The 16,013-nt window shown below is 39.1% G+C and overlaps 1 long non-coding RNA gene across 1 annotated transcript in view; it reads right to left on the minus strand.

The window, feature by feature from the left end:
- Positions 1 to 585: 585 nt before the first annotated feature.
- Positions 586 to 16,013, minus strand: part of LOC131478598 (uncharacterized) — a 363,210-nt gene continuing 347,782 nt past the window's right edge. Inside the window, exons 3-4 of the long non-coding RNA XR_009244569.1 lie at positions 1,807 to 1,902; positions 586 to 1,126 (exon numbers count right to left, since the gene is read on the minus strand). This is a non-coding gene — a long non-coding RNA (uncharacterized LOC131478598). The remainder of the gene's footprint in view (positions 1,127 to 1,806; positions 1,903 to 16,013) is intronic.

Below are 16,013 nucleotides of genomic sequence, written 5' to 3' on the forward strand. Positions count from 1 at the left end.
ATCTTTGCCTGATCTTCTGCAACTTTTGGTTGGGATTGAAGCCCAAGCTGACTCTACTAGTCATCATTGCTGGTGTTTCACGATCTCTGAGGTCCCAAATCTCTATTCTATGGAAAGAAATTTTAGTGACATTAGCTCTTTAAGAATTAAAATATCTACTCCTATATTTTTGCCCTCAGGCATAGATGTGAGTTCCTAATAGGCACATCTGAATATCATTGTACACTGGGATTAGAATTATTCCTCTGCTAACAGAGTAAGTCTAACGCCTTGAGTGGTAGCCTAGCTGCAAAAGTCCTCGCCTTGCAGGCACCCGGATCCCATACGGGTACCGGTTCTGGTCCTAGTAGCCCCGTTTCCCAACCAGCTTCCTGCCTGTGACCTGAGAAAGCAGTCAAGGATGGCCCAAAGCCTTAGGATCCTGCACCTGTGTGGGAGACCCGGGAGAAGCTCCTGGATCCTGGCTTCAGATCATCTCAGCTCTGGCCATTTTGGCACTTGGGGAATGAATCAACAGATGGAAGATCTTCCTCTCTCTCTCCTCTTTGTATATCTTCCTTTCCAATAAAAATAAAATCTTTAAAAAAAGATTAAGTTTAACAATGCCTACTTGATTGAGACATTTTTAAAAGGGAAATATCCCCAAGTATTTCCTACATCCTTGTAAACAGTACTCTGGTGAGCTAGATTACTAATTCTTTAGACTTTCTGGGCAGTCTAAAGAATTACTTCTGTGGTGTATAAAGCATAGTTTTGTCTCCTGTTCCCTGCGACTCTTGTAATATCTGCATTGAAGCTGAAACAATCCAGAACTCATATATTGACTACTTCCACTATTCATCTATCAACCATGCTCTGAGACTACTTTGCACACTTTGAGAACAAAGAAAATGCAGGAAGGGCCCAAAGCCATTCTAACAGCACCTAAAAGTCTAGGTGCTCTCTTGGTAGGACAACAGTACCACAGAGGAATCAACCATTTGGAGAGAGATCCATGCAGTGTACATGAAAAGCAATTGTCCCAAAACCAGAATATTGAAGAAAGAATGACAGATAAGCAGGACATAGGACTTGAGGTTAGCAGGCACGGGTCGAGATGAGGAGGCTGCAGTGGTTTGTCAGTGACCTGAAAGACAAAATAGAAACTTTGATGATACACAAGAGATGTTCAGAAAACACTGATTGAGTGGAGGAGCAAATGAGCTATATTTTATAACATTTTATTGCTTCTAAAATGTGTTCCCATAATTACTTCATACATTCTTCACAATACTCTTATAAAAAGACCAGGCTTTTAGGTCTTATTTTATGGATGATACTTTTGGGATCATACAGGGTTATGTGACTTTTTTCAATGTCATAGGAATTAAACAAAGTGCTACCCAGGCCTCATGACAGTGCCATTGCCACCTCAATGATCAGAGAGCATCAGAAATGATGTCCTTTTGAAGCAGGAACAGGGGCAGAAGTTGTCCCCCTGAGTTCTTGGCCTACGTGTGTTTGTCCTCCAGATTCCACATTAGTTCATAGCTGAGAAATAAAATGGAAAAATACTTAGTGGAACCTCTCTTGGCTGTCAAGATTCCTGACATCATGCACAGCCAACTGAGAGGACAGAACAATTTGTTTAGATGCTCTCATTTGTGTGACTCCTCATAGCCATATTCACACTCTGAAATGCTGCCATGAAACCAGCAGCTGCAATCTTGTGCCAGTTTTAACACTGAAATCCTATGTGACAAAATGAATTTCCACTTATCCATTAACTGATTAATACATAACACTACTTTATTGGAGGATGATTACCTGATGGTTGCTTTCTTGTAAAGACAATCCTTTTGTCTTCTTCCAGATATTCCTTTCCAGGATATTGGCAATGCCAGGCATTGTTGAAGTTAAATACTGTAAATATCATCAATAATTATGGTCAGAATATCAACATCAATGTCAATGATAGTTAGCAGCAAATATACATCTCAGAAAATAAGGCAGAGTAGCTCAATATGGATACTAATATTTGATTCAAACCTTGCTGTAATACCTTATGAAATTAATGAAATCCAGAGGAACAATGTTAATTGAAAGAGTAATCAGATTACCTCCCAAAACACGCATCAGCTTGGCCAGAAAAGTACACATGTCATTAAGAAAACACTTAGAAAAATGCTGCTATAGTTCTTATTTCTATGTGTCTAGGATATTTGCATATATGAAGAAATTGTGAAAGGTAACCCAAAAATGACTGCAAGGAACAGATGTCATCAAGGCTATTAAGCAGGATTGGCAATTAATTCTATGAAAAAGGAACAAACTGGACTAACTTCGTGGTAGAACACTGGTACAATTATTTCTTTGAAAATATATTTCTCTTAAAGTAAAACAACTTCAAAAGTGCTTTTCTTAAGTATATAATTTGCAAATTTATACACATTCACTGTTTTTACTATTATCATATTAATATTTATACTACATAAACTTATGCTTCATTGAATCTATAGAATGTTGAACAATTCTGAAAATGAATCCTCATCAAAAAGAGTGGGTCATCAATTTTCTAAGCCTGAAAGTATTCCAAGACACATATGAAGCAATTTTACAAGAAATTTCACCTTCTAAATTGGCTAGTCAGGGAAATATTTTTGATGGAAAAAACTTTTATGAATCTCTTCACATTCTTCTATACTAGCAAACATAATCATTTATCTATAAAAGACATGACCTAATTAATTTGCAGTTGATGATTATGACAGTAGCAATGATAGTGAAGTAATGAGTCTTGTCCTCAACTTTGAAATGACAAAATTTATAACAGAAATTCATTTACTTAAAAAAACATTTATTGAACATTTACTTGTTCTGCATCATGAGGACCAAAAGCAATAACATTTCTCCATTCTAACAAGAACAGAGCAGCAGTGAGAAATGCAGACACTATAAAGATCCCAAATATGAATTAGCTTTATTTCATTTGACAGCCAATATTTTGGGTCATAAGTGTTTATTCTCACATCTTTATGATTAAAATATGAGATTATTATTAGATACATTTAAAAAATATCAATTTGTTTTTATTGAAAGGGCAGGTGTTTTCAGAGAATGACAGAAAGACCAAAAGATCTTCCATTTGTTCACTCCCCAGACGCCTGCAACGGCCAGAAGTGGGCTGCTCTGAAGCCAGGAGCTCTCACATGCGTGCAGTGTTCCAAGGCTTTGGGCCATTCTCTGTTGCTTTCTTGGGCCATAAGCAGGGAGTTGAATGAGAAGGGGGTCAACCGGGACACGAACAAGCACTTGCAGGGAGAGGATTAGACATGAGCCATCATTTTGGTCCCATATTGCATACATCAATTACTTGGAATTATGTTTTATTCATTCACCACTTAAATAACAATATCAGTTATTTTCAGAAAGTGGTAAAATTAACTTAGAGTATTGCAATTTTGATCAAAGTATTTAAAAAGTGTTTAAAAATAATTTCTGATGCTCAATTTGGCAATATATTTCTAAATTTTCCATAGGAGTTCCATAGTTTAAGTTTTCATTGTTTTCAATTTTTCTTTCTTTTCTCTGGTTTTCCAAATACAAGTATTTTTAAAACACCCAAAATATTTACATCAGATAAGAAAATACATCACTCATTCTCAGAAAAAAAAGGGGGATTTATTTTCTATTACTTGGTTTCAGAATTTAAATGGCTACAATTTTGACTTCATTCAAACACTAGCTGACAATATTTGAATGGTAGTCACGTAGCCATATTATGAAATCATATGTAAATCACAGTACCCACTAAAATAGTGTTCCTTAATTCTTTTACTCCTCCTTCCCTTCTTCTGCTCCCTCCTTCATTCTCTCCTTTCTTCCTTCTTATCTTCCCCCTTCCCATCTTTCCTTCTTCCCTATTTTTCTCTTTTCTTCTTTTCATTCATTTGTACTCTCCACTCTTGAACACAATCCACATTGGTTCATATTTCTTTATTTGTGGCAGCAGTTTTGAGCAAGTCTGAATTAACCAGCAATCCATTCGCAAGTTATTTCAGGCCTTCACACCTTGACAGGAATGTGCCCTGCAGGATTTATCTCTTGTTGATAAGATTCTGAGCAGTGTAAACAACTGATTCTTATGCATGCTGTCCAAGAGCTAAATACAATGGTTGCAGAATAATAGGAAAGGAGGCAACTGTGCCTATCTAGAAAAATCTGTAAGACTTCCTGGAGGAGGTAATATTTAGCCTTCAATGGAACAGTGAAGAAGAATTTGTTATGCACACATGATAGGGAGGCAGTGTATTCCATTCAGAAGAGAACAGATAAAAATATGCTTATTTCAATCAACATCAACAAAATTCAAGTTTTGACTTAGTTAATTTTCTGTGAAGTTTTTGTAAACACTGATTTTTTCCAGCAACAGTATGACCATAGTTAGTGATGAAACCAGGACAGAAACCTCAGCCATCGTGGTTTCAAAACAGTTAGAACTGAATGCATGCACTCTGAATTCCTTTTGATAAGTGTATTTTATGCACACATGTTTGCTGACTCTTCATTTTTCTATAAATAGACACTAGAATTCAATTCGTATAAAAGAAATACATGAGCATAAAACGTGAGAAAAATATTTGTGGCTTTATTTCTTTGACATTGTTGTTATGGAAATTGAAAACTGTAAATTCAGGAGTAAGGTGATCCAAAATAATCTGAATAAATTGAGATCCAAATGCTTTAAAATTGTGGAATTATATAGCCACTAGTCATGTAATATTGATTTTAGAAAGCTAATGTCAAATAAGGTTATAATGTGTTCCAGATTTCTCAGTTCACATAATAAAATCCTAGGATTAGAACATCAATTCTCCAACTTTCAGCTATATGTTCTTCCTGTGATCTGTTATGGTTGCCTGTATGTAAACTCTTCTCTATAATTATATTCATAAAATTACAGATTTAGATAAAACTTCAGTTATCATTTACTGCTTACTGTATTTCTATACAAAGAAATGTTGTTTTCCATACAGACATTAAATTATTAACTTCTACAGTGATGGACATATTGTAAATTAGAGTACTATTCAAATATCGTCCCCATATTACCACCTTTTCTTTAAATGTATCAGTGATATTCCTTCCTAAATAGGATATTTCAAATTTTTGATAGAAACTTTACTCTGCTGTAATATAGAGGAATAGTGTAAGAATTTGTTTCAGTGCTATATTCATTCTAACGTAATCTCATTACTGCTAGTTAAAGAGCAGCATAATTAAAAGATGCTTATATATATATATCAATTGGCAAAAATTCATCTAATTTTAATCAGTCATATAACTGAAGGGATTTTTTTCCTCATGAGATATCTACTGTGAAAAAAAATAAAAAGCATGCTAGATGCATTCCTCCAGAAAATTGAAGCAGACTAACCAAAGGCCTGGGCTTACCTTTCATATCAATAAATAATTTGAATGATTAGGTCTTATTAAAAACAGTTCTCCATTTTGGCTGCCGTGGGGCCAACCAAGCCCTTGGTGGCCCATGTGCGCAGCTCTTTGGCTGCCTTGGTCCCAGCCATGCAGGGAGCTCATGAGGGCTTGGGGGATCGTGCCAATGGAGGCATGTGGAGACTTGGGGGTTCATGTTCAGGCAAAAGGAGCAAGCCTGTGCATTTCCTTACGTGTGTGGTTCATGGACTGATCAATGAGTGGGGTAAGGAGATGCATGAGAGGGAAGACTGCTGAGGAAATATGTACAGGTGAGGAATGACTTCTGAAGGACTTCCATTGACAAGACCATTGTACTTGCAGGTAAGCAGTGGTGCTGAGACTTAGCGCTTGGGAGAGGGGACACCGGAGGAACCTTTCTGGATTAGATCAATGCACCAACTCATGTGAGAGACCTGAGCTGGGCTAGTCAGCATGGATCACCACTGATCACCACTCACCAGTGCACACTAAAGCTAGTGATGGGGCCTACCTGGCAGGGCTTCCATTGGCATGTGCAGGAGCCAGGCTGGAGTGTGGGTCATGCTAGGACAGTTATCACACCTATTGGACTGCATGAGCCAGGGATAGGGGCAGACTTGGCAGGACTAGGCTGTACCACCTGCCAGTTAGAGTTGGGTGGGACAGGCCAGGCTGCAGCATTGGATGGCAAAGGCCAAGATGCAGGATGGGCTATGCCAAGCTAGGTCAGAGCAACCATTGGCACATGCAAGGTTTTTGGCTAGGAAAAGGCCTGGTCGGGGAGCTAAGGATACATACCAGCTGGGTTGTGGTTCCCTCTGGTGAGTGCAAGAGCTGAAATGGGGTAGTGATCTGGCCTGGGCATGGCTTCAGTGTTCCTCAGCATGGGTGTGGCCTGCATCTGAGGAGTGCCAGACTGGGCTAGACTCCATCACCCATTGGTGCTCCTGAGAGCCAAGGTGTGGGTAGGGTGAGCTGGGCTAGGTCTCAGCACCTGCTGAACCACATGAGACCTGTGTCTGGGTATGGACAAGGTATGGCTGGGCTGTAACAACCTGACAGAACAAGAATGGGTGTGGGCCGGAGGGGCAAGGCCACTATTCCTGCCAAGATAGAAAGTAGACTCAGTCAGACTGGACCAAAGGCCTACTAGTGTGTCCAAGACCTGCTGCTGGGAGAAAGCCTGATAGAGAAGCATGGGGGAACTCCTTTGTCAGGAAGCAGTTCTTGCAGTTGACTGCAAGAACCAAAGCTGGCAGCAGTCCAGATCAGGCCAGGTTATAAGACCCGCTGACATACATGTGGATTTTGTTTGAGGGTAGGCCAGGCTGGGCCAGTTTATAACACCCACTGACAGATCTGAGAACCAGAACAGGGTACAGGACAGGCCTGTTGCAGCCTGTTCACATTAAAAGTTGGGACTGGGAGCTAGCTGAACTGAGCTGAGCAGTAGCACTCGCAGCATGACATGGAACTTGGGGCAGATTTGACTGGGACAGGAATATAGCACCTGCTAGCAAATGCTGAGGTAAGGTAGGACATCCCAGACTGTGCCACAGCACCCACTAGTCCATGTGAAACCCAGGGGCAGTGAGATCCTGGTAGGGGATTGTGGGGAACCCTCGTGCTGGGACACGGCTTCCACTGGTAAGCATGAGTACTGGAACCAGGGGCAATCAGGCAGAGCAGGGCTACAAAACTTGTTGGCCTGCATGTGAATTGGGACAGGGTAAGAGCCAGGCTGTGCTAAACAAATATATCCACCTATGCTTGCATGAGCCAGAGTAAATGCAGGCTAACTGGGCTTTGCCACAGCATAGATAGCAAGCACTGGAAATGGGGGCAAGTCCTGTCAAGAAAGACTGCAGAACCACCTGAAAAGCACAAGATCCAGGACTGGGAGTGGGCCCAGCGGGGAAGTTGTGGGTACCTCTCAGATGGGCTGCATCTCAAAATGGTGAACATGAGAATCAGGGCTAGGCATGGGCCTGGCTAGATAGGCAGTGGCACCCGCCAATGTGAGTGTGGTCTGGATAGTGGGGTTGGTTGGGTGGAGCTAGGCTTTACATGGTGAAGGTTATTAGGTTTGCTCCAACTAGGCTGCAGTGCTTGATGGTATATATGAGGGCCGAGTGTGTGATAGCCATGCTTTGCTGGGTCATGGCATCCACTGGTTTCAGTAAGAGACAGGGTTGGAGATAGAACTGACCTAGCAATTGCAACTACCAGTGTGTATGTATAGGCTTATATGGGTGAAAGGCAAAGCCAGACCCCATACTTACAAGCATATACAAGAGTCAGGTCTGAGCTCACCTGAGATGAAGTTTATGTGGGGATCCCCATTCAACCATGGGGGAAATCACAGGATCTGTGGTCTGACTGTGGAGTGCATGTGTCAGAACTGGGCCTTCTTGGTAGCTAAGACAGAGCAGTGAACTGCATGCTCAGATGCAATGGAGGATATGGCAGTCCATTTGGGCCTGCAGAGGACATCTGGTGCCATAGCAGAGGAAACAGGGCAGAACAAATTAGTCAACTACCACAGCAAAGAATTGACAGCAAATATCTGGACAAATGGAGATTTTGGGGTGGACTGTCAGCCAACAGAACTTGCAAGGATTTCCTCATCCATGGATCGGTGAGATTGACAGTATTTCAGAACTACCAAAACCACTTGAGTGGAACCTTCAGGGTATGCTCCACGCTTGGGACCCTGGGATGACATCAGGTGCTGTTTCCCATCCCTGGAAACTGGAGCAGTTGGGAGGCTGGGTGAAGCTTTTCCCCTGATTTCGCCCCTTCCTTCAGATACAGGAGGAAGAAAGGAAAGATTTGGAAATAATGATCTCACCCACATTTCCCTAGTCCTCGACACATCCCACTCTGGTTAACTAAGCATCATCAAAAATAAAAAAAAAAATAAATTTTAAAACAAGACAAAACAAAAGTTCCTTATATATTTTTTAAGAATAGGGTAAGGACACGTTTAAACAGATGGAAAAACATTAGTTAGGGTGAACCAGAGAGGTCAGATTTCAGGAAATAGGAGAGGACAGACTGATGGCAGAGGGGCACTTGGAAACTGATGGACAGGGGAAAGTAGCGGAAAAATCAGTGTGGTGTTGTAGTGACCAGATACCGAGTGGTATTCAGCGAGCAGTGATCTGAACTGCACTGGCAGCCAAAACTCCATCAGCACCAGGTAGGATGGGGAGTTCACTGGAAGCTCAGGAAGTGAATCCAGACAAAGAACTGCCCATCCTGCTGGTTTGATTGGTTTGACCAGGAGCAGAGACAGAAGAGCAGATCCAAAACAGGTGGTGCAGGAACAAGTGGATTCCACAGACCAGACCCCAATTACAGCCAAATCAGGCACCATTTTATTAGGGAGGCAAAGGCTATGGGACAGGACTGCACATTCACTAAGCTGCAACAACATAGCATCCTACAGATTTCACCCAAAATAGAACCAGGTAGTGCCCAGACCTAATGGACAGCAGATTCATAACTCCATGAGTGGCTTTGAGACTGCAAGGACAAGAGTGAGCTGTGCATGCACTGAGCTGGGAGCAAACTCATAGAGTTCAGTACATTGCACTGGCCCCACATCAAGAATAATACCAACCTTGGCAACTTTTGACTCAAAATAGGTCCATGTGGCCCTCAGACCTAATGGTCGCAGGTTCCGTCAAGATCAGCACCACCAACAACCTAGATATTTAGAACACCTGGTGTCTCCCTAATCCTGGGAACTGCTCGAATAGGAAGTGGGAGAAAGGTTATACAACGATGGAGCTTCAGCATGGGATAAAAGGAGGTGGAGTGTGGTGAGCCAGGAGCTGGGTCTACGGAGACCATGGTGTCCAGATCTGAAACTCACTGGAGGGAGAGGGACAAGTGTCTGCAAACAAAGTACTAGGTACCAACCACAATAAGTAAAATTGAATTGTAGACCTGTGGGTTACACAGCTTAGAAACAAGATTTAAGGAGAAATATATGCTAAACAGAAGTACAATGACCAAGAGCGAAAGAAGAGACAGAGGCACAATGGATATCACTGAAGACTCCCCTGTAAAGGAATAAAAGCCTTTGCCAACCTCAAAGTTAACTTAGGAATACATCAAGAAAATGGGGGATGCAGAATTTTTAAAAAAAGAAAAAACTTCTTATAAAGGTTCCTATCAATAATGAGAAGCACATACAGGAGTTGAAGGAATTTAAGGTGTATGTCACACAGGAAATAGCAACACTGAATCAAAATCAAGCAGAATTATTAGAAATAAAGGACTCAATACAGCAAATAAATCCAGTGGAAAGTCTCAACAATACAATGAATGAGGCAGAAGAAAAATCCCAAAATTGGAAGATTTTGTCTTTTTTTTGGTCACAATGGGGAAACACTCAAAAAGCTGGAAGCAGAGTTGGGTCAAGCTAAAACAAGTATTCAAAAATCAAGAAACACTATTAAAAGGCCAAATGTAAGAGCTATGGGAGTTCCAGAAGATGCAGAAAGAGAAGCTGGGTTTAAAGCTGTGTTCAATGAAATAATAAAGGAAAACTTCCATAATCTGGAGAAAGAATTGGGAAACAACATCCAGGAGGGGCACAGAACTCCCAATATAGTTGACCAAAAAGCGATCTTCACCACCACACGTAATAATCAAGCTCTCTTCAATCAAACATTAAGGAAAAGATCCTTAAAGGTAAATGTAAGAAAGAATACAAATTTTCAACAATGAAAAAAGGTACATGTGAAAAAAAAATCAACTGACATATAAAGGAATGCCAATTAAACTCATAGGAGACCTCTCACAGGAAATTCTACAGGCCAGAAGAGAATGGAGCAACATACTCCAGGTTCTAAAAGCAAAACGTTGTCGGCCTAGGATAACGTACCCAGCAAAACTTTCCTTTGTCTTTGAAAATGAAATAAAATTCTTCCACAGTAAAGAAAAGTTAAAAGAATATGCCTCTTCCAAACCTGCTCTACAAATGATGCTTCAAGATGTTGTCTTAACAGAGAAGAGGAATAGCACCCACCAAAATCAAAGGCCAACATGAAGAACATCCCAGTAAAAGGACAACAGAAGACTAAATCAATGAACAACCCATTGCTGAAATGACAGGACCAAATTACTACCTATCCATATTAACCCTAATTAAAAATGGTTTAAAGTCATCAATCAAATGTATTACATTATATAGGAGGATTGTGCAGGATCTGTGCAAGGAGTAAACATTTATATATAAAGGAATGAAGCATCCATAGATTCATGAAAACTATCACCCATAGATACTTTTGTATATGTGTGTAGATATATGCATGTACATACATATATGTATACCTACACACATAGACATATATGTCCATGTACATATATATACACATATATACAGATATATACTCTTTATTCTGTCACTGTAAAATACATTTTTGAGCACATCACATCTGTTGGAAATCAACATTCTTCTGTAAAATTCCATTTTCATTGTCTGTCTTCCAATTTTAATGCAATGTAATTTGTAGTTTCAAGAGTATGTAACAAGAGACTTCCCGTACATTTTTTTATAGAAATGTTATGTTAGAGTGCTTGTCGCATGAATTGTGTTTTCTCACTTGAATAGTAAAGTATAAAGTAACTCTCTCCTGTTTAGTATCTGTCCATTTTTGCTAAATGGTGATGCATATCTATCCTGTAAGTGCCATGAACTTATGAATATTTGTTTACCAGAAGCTTCAACATCTAAATTAATCCTTACACATCTTTTCACACACACACACACACACATGAAACTGAACACTAATGCATGCACTAGTTAAAGCACAAGTTATTCCAATTGCAATGAAAGGTAATAATCTAATTTTATTGATAGATTTTACACATTGGAGTAAGAGGAGCTCAAGGTTTAATATCTACATAGTCATTTGTCCCAACAGTCTTTTGAAAACATACTTATTACCTCAAAGTTTCTTTGGGGATCTCCCCAATCGAAATGCTGGACTCAGAACCCTAGCCAAGAAAAGACAGAAGACAGAACAAGTCAATCAACCACCTCAGCTATGTTGGCAGCGAAATACTGGGCAAATGGAGACTCTGTGACGGACTATGTCAATCAGTGGATTCTTCAACAACCTCATCGTGCTTGGAGTGGCGAGATTGGCAGCAATTCATAACTGGTCAACTATCAAAACCACTTGAGCAAGTATCTCAGAGCATGCCCCCCATCCGGGACTTGGGGTAGGTGGGAAACTGGGTGGGGCTTCTCCCTCAATATCCCCCTTTACCTCAGATACACAAAGGAAACAATTGGGAAATAATAGTCTTACCCATTTCCCTATAGCCCTTGGACCTTTTTACCGTAATTAACTATGTAAAGTTTGTCAAAAATATAATAATAATAAAAATCCATGAGATATTAAAAAAATAAATTCAAGTGTATATTATAAGTACATAGAGTGCTTTTAAAACCAGAGATGCCAAAAATGCCTACCAGATTATTTAAGTCAGAATCTTTGGGATTCTGCAGGTAGTAGTGATTTTTAAAATCTTGCAGCTGTTTTCAATTTGTAACCAAGGTTGAGAATCACTGGCTTGAAAGAGTGTAAGGTGCTAGTTTGTGAGAAGAGTTTCAGACTTCAGTCCCTTGGATGATTTTGAGTCTAGAGTAATCCTTTCATTTATGGGAGCAGCTTGTTCACCTAAAGATTAGAGAGCCGTAGTTCATAGTGTTCACAAAATGGGTTGTATGAACTGCTTTCTTCCATATGATAAAGAGAATTTGATTCATCATATACATGGCAGAATTTGTTCTAAGATTTTATTAATACTGACAGAAAAGTTTAAGGGGAAGCATCTCTTCTTATACACAATCAAATTTTGTGCTGCACTCTGTCAAAAACAATATTAGAATTGTGTAAGACCACAATATCGTAAGTCAGATGCCAGCAGGTGGCATGGAGTGTATTCAGTTTCTGCTCCAGGCATGAACTTTTCTGTAATATAGTTAGTATTTTGTGGTTCTAAACTCCAGTCAGAAATGTACTCACCATATAGATCAATAATAAGAAAGTAATTGAAAAAGCAAAACCATCCATCAAGAAATATTTATTGAATACTGACTGATTACAAAAGTTCAAACATGTCCCAAACTGGTCTCTGTATTTAAACTGAATTTGGATTTTCAGCTGTCATTTTAATTTCAAATTGAACGTTAAATGCTTAAAAAATCTGATTTGAATTTCAAAATTCAATCTCTTAAGATTACAACATTCTTTAGCAATTTCTGTTTCCCCTTTGCGTCTGCTTACCCAAAAGATGATCTGTTCTTCAGGGAAATTTGTAAATATCTTTACATTTAGGGATATATATAAATAGTTTAGGACTACCTGAACATGTAAAATAACAGATACACTGGCTTTGGCTGTGATTTGTGATATTGGTTGATCTTAGTTGACATCTTTCCACGGCCTTTGTATTCTAGAAGCCAGTGATCCCTGTCCTCTGTTGTGTCTAATTTATTGCAGATAAACTTTCCTCTTGATCTTTAGCCACTTGAGTCATTTTTATATCGCTCTGAAGCATGTAGATCTGTTTTAGATGCTCCCCTAGCCACTACATTGAGACCCATAGATTCACACCTTCTGCTCAAAAATTGAGACAAGTAAGACTTTGACTTCCCTATGGGCTTTTTAGAATTATTAATTGTTCATGTTTGGGTCCCACTAAATTCTGTCTGAATTTTTAACAGTAAACAAAAATAGGACATGATTCTGTACATTTACTTCACATTTTAGCTTCCTGAATCACTTCTGCCAAATATTTTGTTTTTCTGTAGTGAATACATTGTTGTTGTTTATCAAGAGAGTGGTAGGAAGCTGTTCTCATATTTTCCGCCAACCTTTTTTAGTTAAATGCATATGGCACGAACCCTAGCTCTGCTCCCTTCAAGTCTGAATTTATTGGAATACCACGATTTTACAGTTCTTGTGTATTCTATGTGTTTTTCCAAACCAACTCAGAAACTCATTTGAATTTACGTTCAGCTGAATTAGTCCTTGCCTGCTTCAAATACCACCATTCTTGTAATGGTAAGAGGGATCCTGATTATGGTTTTATAAGAATGAGAGGGAAAATATAGCATTCATCGTTATCAAAATGTTATCTCCTGCCATACCTATGACTGTGAAATGGCTGAACTGGGAATACGATTTTACTGGGGTATTTATTGTCCTATTTTGAAAGTTCTTTACTGGGAGAAAATTGAATCTCTGATATATTGACTCTCCTGTCAATCCACTGTTAATCAGTTGGAACACTGAGTATGGAAAATCAGTTTTCCTGTTGTTGGAAGTTCAAGAATTTGAATAAGAAAATGTAAAGTAGTTTTAGAGGACAGCAGTATCAGTGATTCACAAACAAAGCTGTACATTAGAATAAACCACAGAATTACTGAAAAATGTATATGATTCAGATTCAAGCATGCAGATTCAGGAGACAGAGGTAAGCTACGTTTCTCCATAGCTTAAAATAGTCTTCACATGTGATTCCTGATTTCCAAAATGAACAAAGCTGATGAGCTTGTATGGTGTACACTCAACCTGCCTCAAACGCTGCCTCCTTAGGTGTGCTTCCAAAGATGATAAAGAAAACTTCATCTCCTGCAGCTGACAAAGACCAAATGGGAGTCAGATGAGGGAGGCATTCAGACTTAATACACAGCTTAAGGCAGTGTATTTTTTGTGCTTCAGGGTAATATAGGATATTTATTTAAAAAGTGTTGTGCAGGTTAACACTCCCAGGTTTCATGAACTGCTTTATGGATACTTAGTAATGAGTAATTCATACATGGATATATTATAAAATTTGATCTGAAGTCTATTTTTATGACAAGCTGAAAGTGAGTTTTTGGGGCCCTTGTTTCCCTCAAAGATTTTGCTTGCCCTTGTGTAGTTACAGTAAAGAATTTAACATATGTGTATAATCAAGTTAGTCTGGACCTTTAGATTTCTTTGCACATGATTTTTTCCCTCTAATAGTTGGACATTCCTTCTGTTGGAGAATGCAAACTGTCTGTTTGGTCATGCCTTTGTAACATAGCCTGACAATGAGTAGGAAGAAAGCACACATGTTTGTTGAGAGACTTGGCAGGATGGCCAGTAAAAACATTACCCGAAGAATTCCTGATCCTGATCCTGGGCATATAAACAGTCTTTCATGCCTGCAAAATGAGCTGTGATGTTTGTTCAGCGGAGAGTTTTTGAAAGCACTGAATTTGCTGATTGATAAATGCCTGTTTGGAAAACAGAGAAAGCCTGCCAAGCACAATCTGTCTCTCAGTAATTCTCAGAGAACACAGATGGCAAGAAAGTTTGGGTCTCAATAGCTCTGGAGTCCCATGGGTTTGTATAGAGTTTAATTACTTTGCAAATAAAATGGAGGACAGATGTATAACACCAGGTCCAGTAAGAAGGTGAATCTTGGTATCAGCCCAAATCATCACTTCCTGGCTCCTCGCATGAATCCCTCTGAATATAGAGACAGGAGGCCAAAACTCTGTGTAGTGAGTTCCATTGCTTGTGCTGCCCAACAATACAGGTAAGAGAATAGGAGAAATATCCCTGAAGGATAATTATTAGGGCGGCTTCAGTACAGATATATTGGCATACAAGAAATGGACAATCTGAAACAGGAGGGAGAATAATATAATACAAATAAAGCAGAGGAAGAACTGGTAAATGAAGAAGCAAAATTAAAATAATTCTGGCAGAGGAAGAAGGAAGTCCTATTTCAGTCGAGGAAAAAGCATCTCATGATTCACTTTGTTCTCAACTGCAGATTCAGAGAAGCCTAAAAATAGTGGAAACACTGAAAACATAGGAAGTGAAATTTGAAAAGCACCAAAAAGAAATTAAACAAATAACTTCCTGATGGAATAAAATACCTTCCATCTTGTGACATGGGCTAGTTTCTCCAGTGCTAGATTTACTCATCAGAATAGACACACTGATTACAGAAAATCCCTTTTGAAAGGCCAAAGTCTAGAAAGGGTAAAAGTTAACTATGTAAGAGACCTCCAACTCTTTCAGAGCTGAAAAACTTCACACTACTACAGAAATGGTTGAAGTCAAACTCTAAATCACTGGGAGTAATTTCTGTATCTTGCCTAGTATGAATAACTGCAATGAATATGGAACTACAAATATCACGTTAAATTTCTGTTTTTGGTTATTTGGGATATAAACTTGTAATTAATATTGTTGAATCATGGTATAGTTCTGATGTTTTGAGGAAGCTCTGTACTCTTTTCCATAATGGTTGCAATAATTTACAAATGCTTCCAATTTGCAAATGCTTCCCTTTTCTCCACATACTTGAAAACGCTTAACCTTTTGTCTTTTTGATAATAACTCCCATAATGGGTATGAAATGATATAGCTTTTTTTAAATTGCCCTGATGTGCACATATACTGCATGCTTTTCACATGCCTTCTACTGATGAGAATTTCTTTTTTTGAAACTTATCTATTTTGATTCCTTGTCCATTTTTAATTAGGTTT

Source organism: Ochotona princeps, chromosome X, assembly GCF_030435755.1.
Source record: "Ochotona princeps isolate mOchPri1 chromosome X, mOchPri1.hap1, whole genome shotgun sequence".
Classification (NCBI taxonomy): Eukaryota; Metazoa; Chordata; class Mammalia; order Lagomorpha; family Ochotonidae; genus Ochotona; species Ochotona princeps.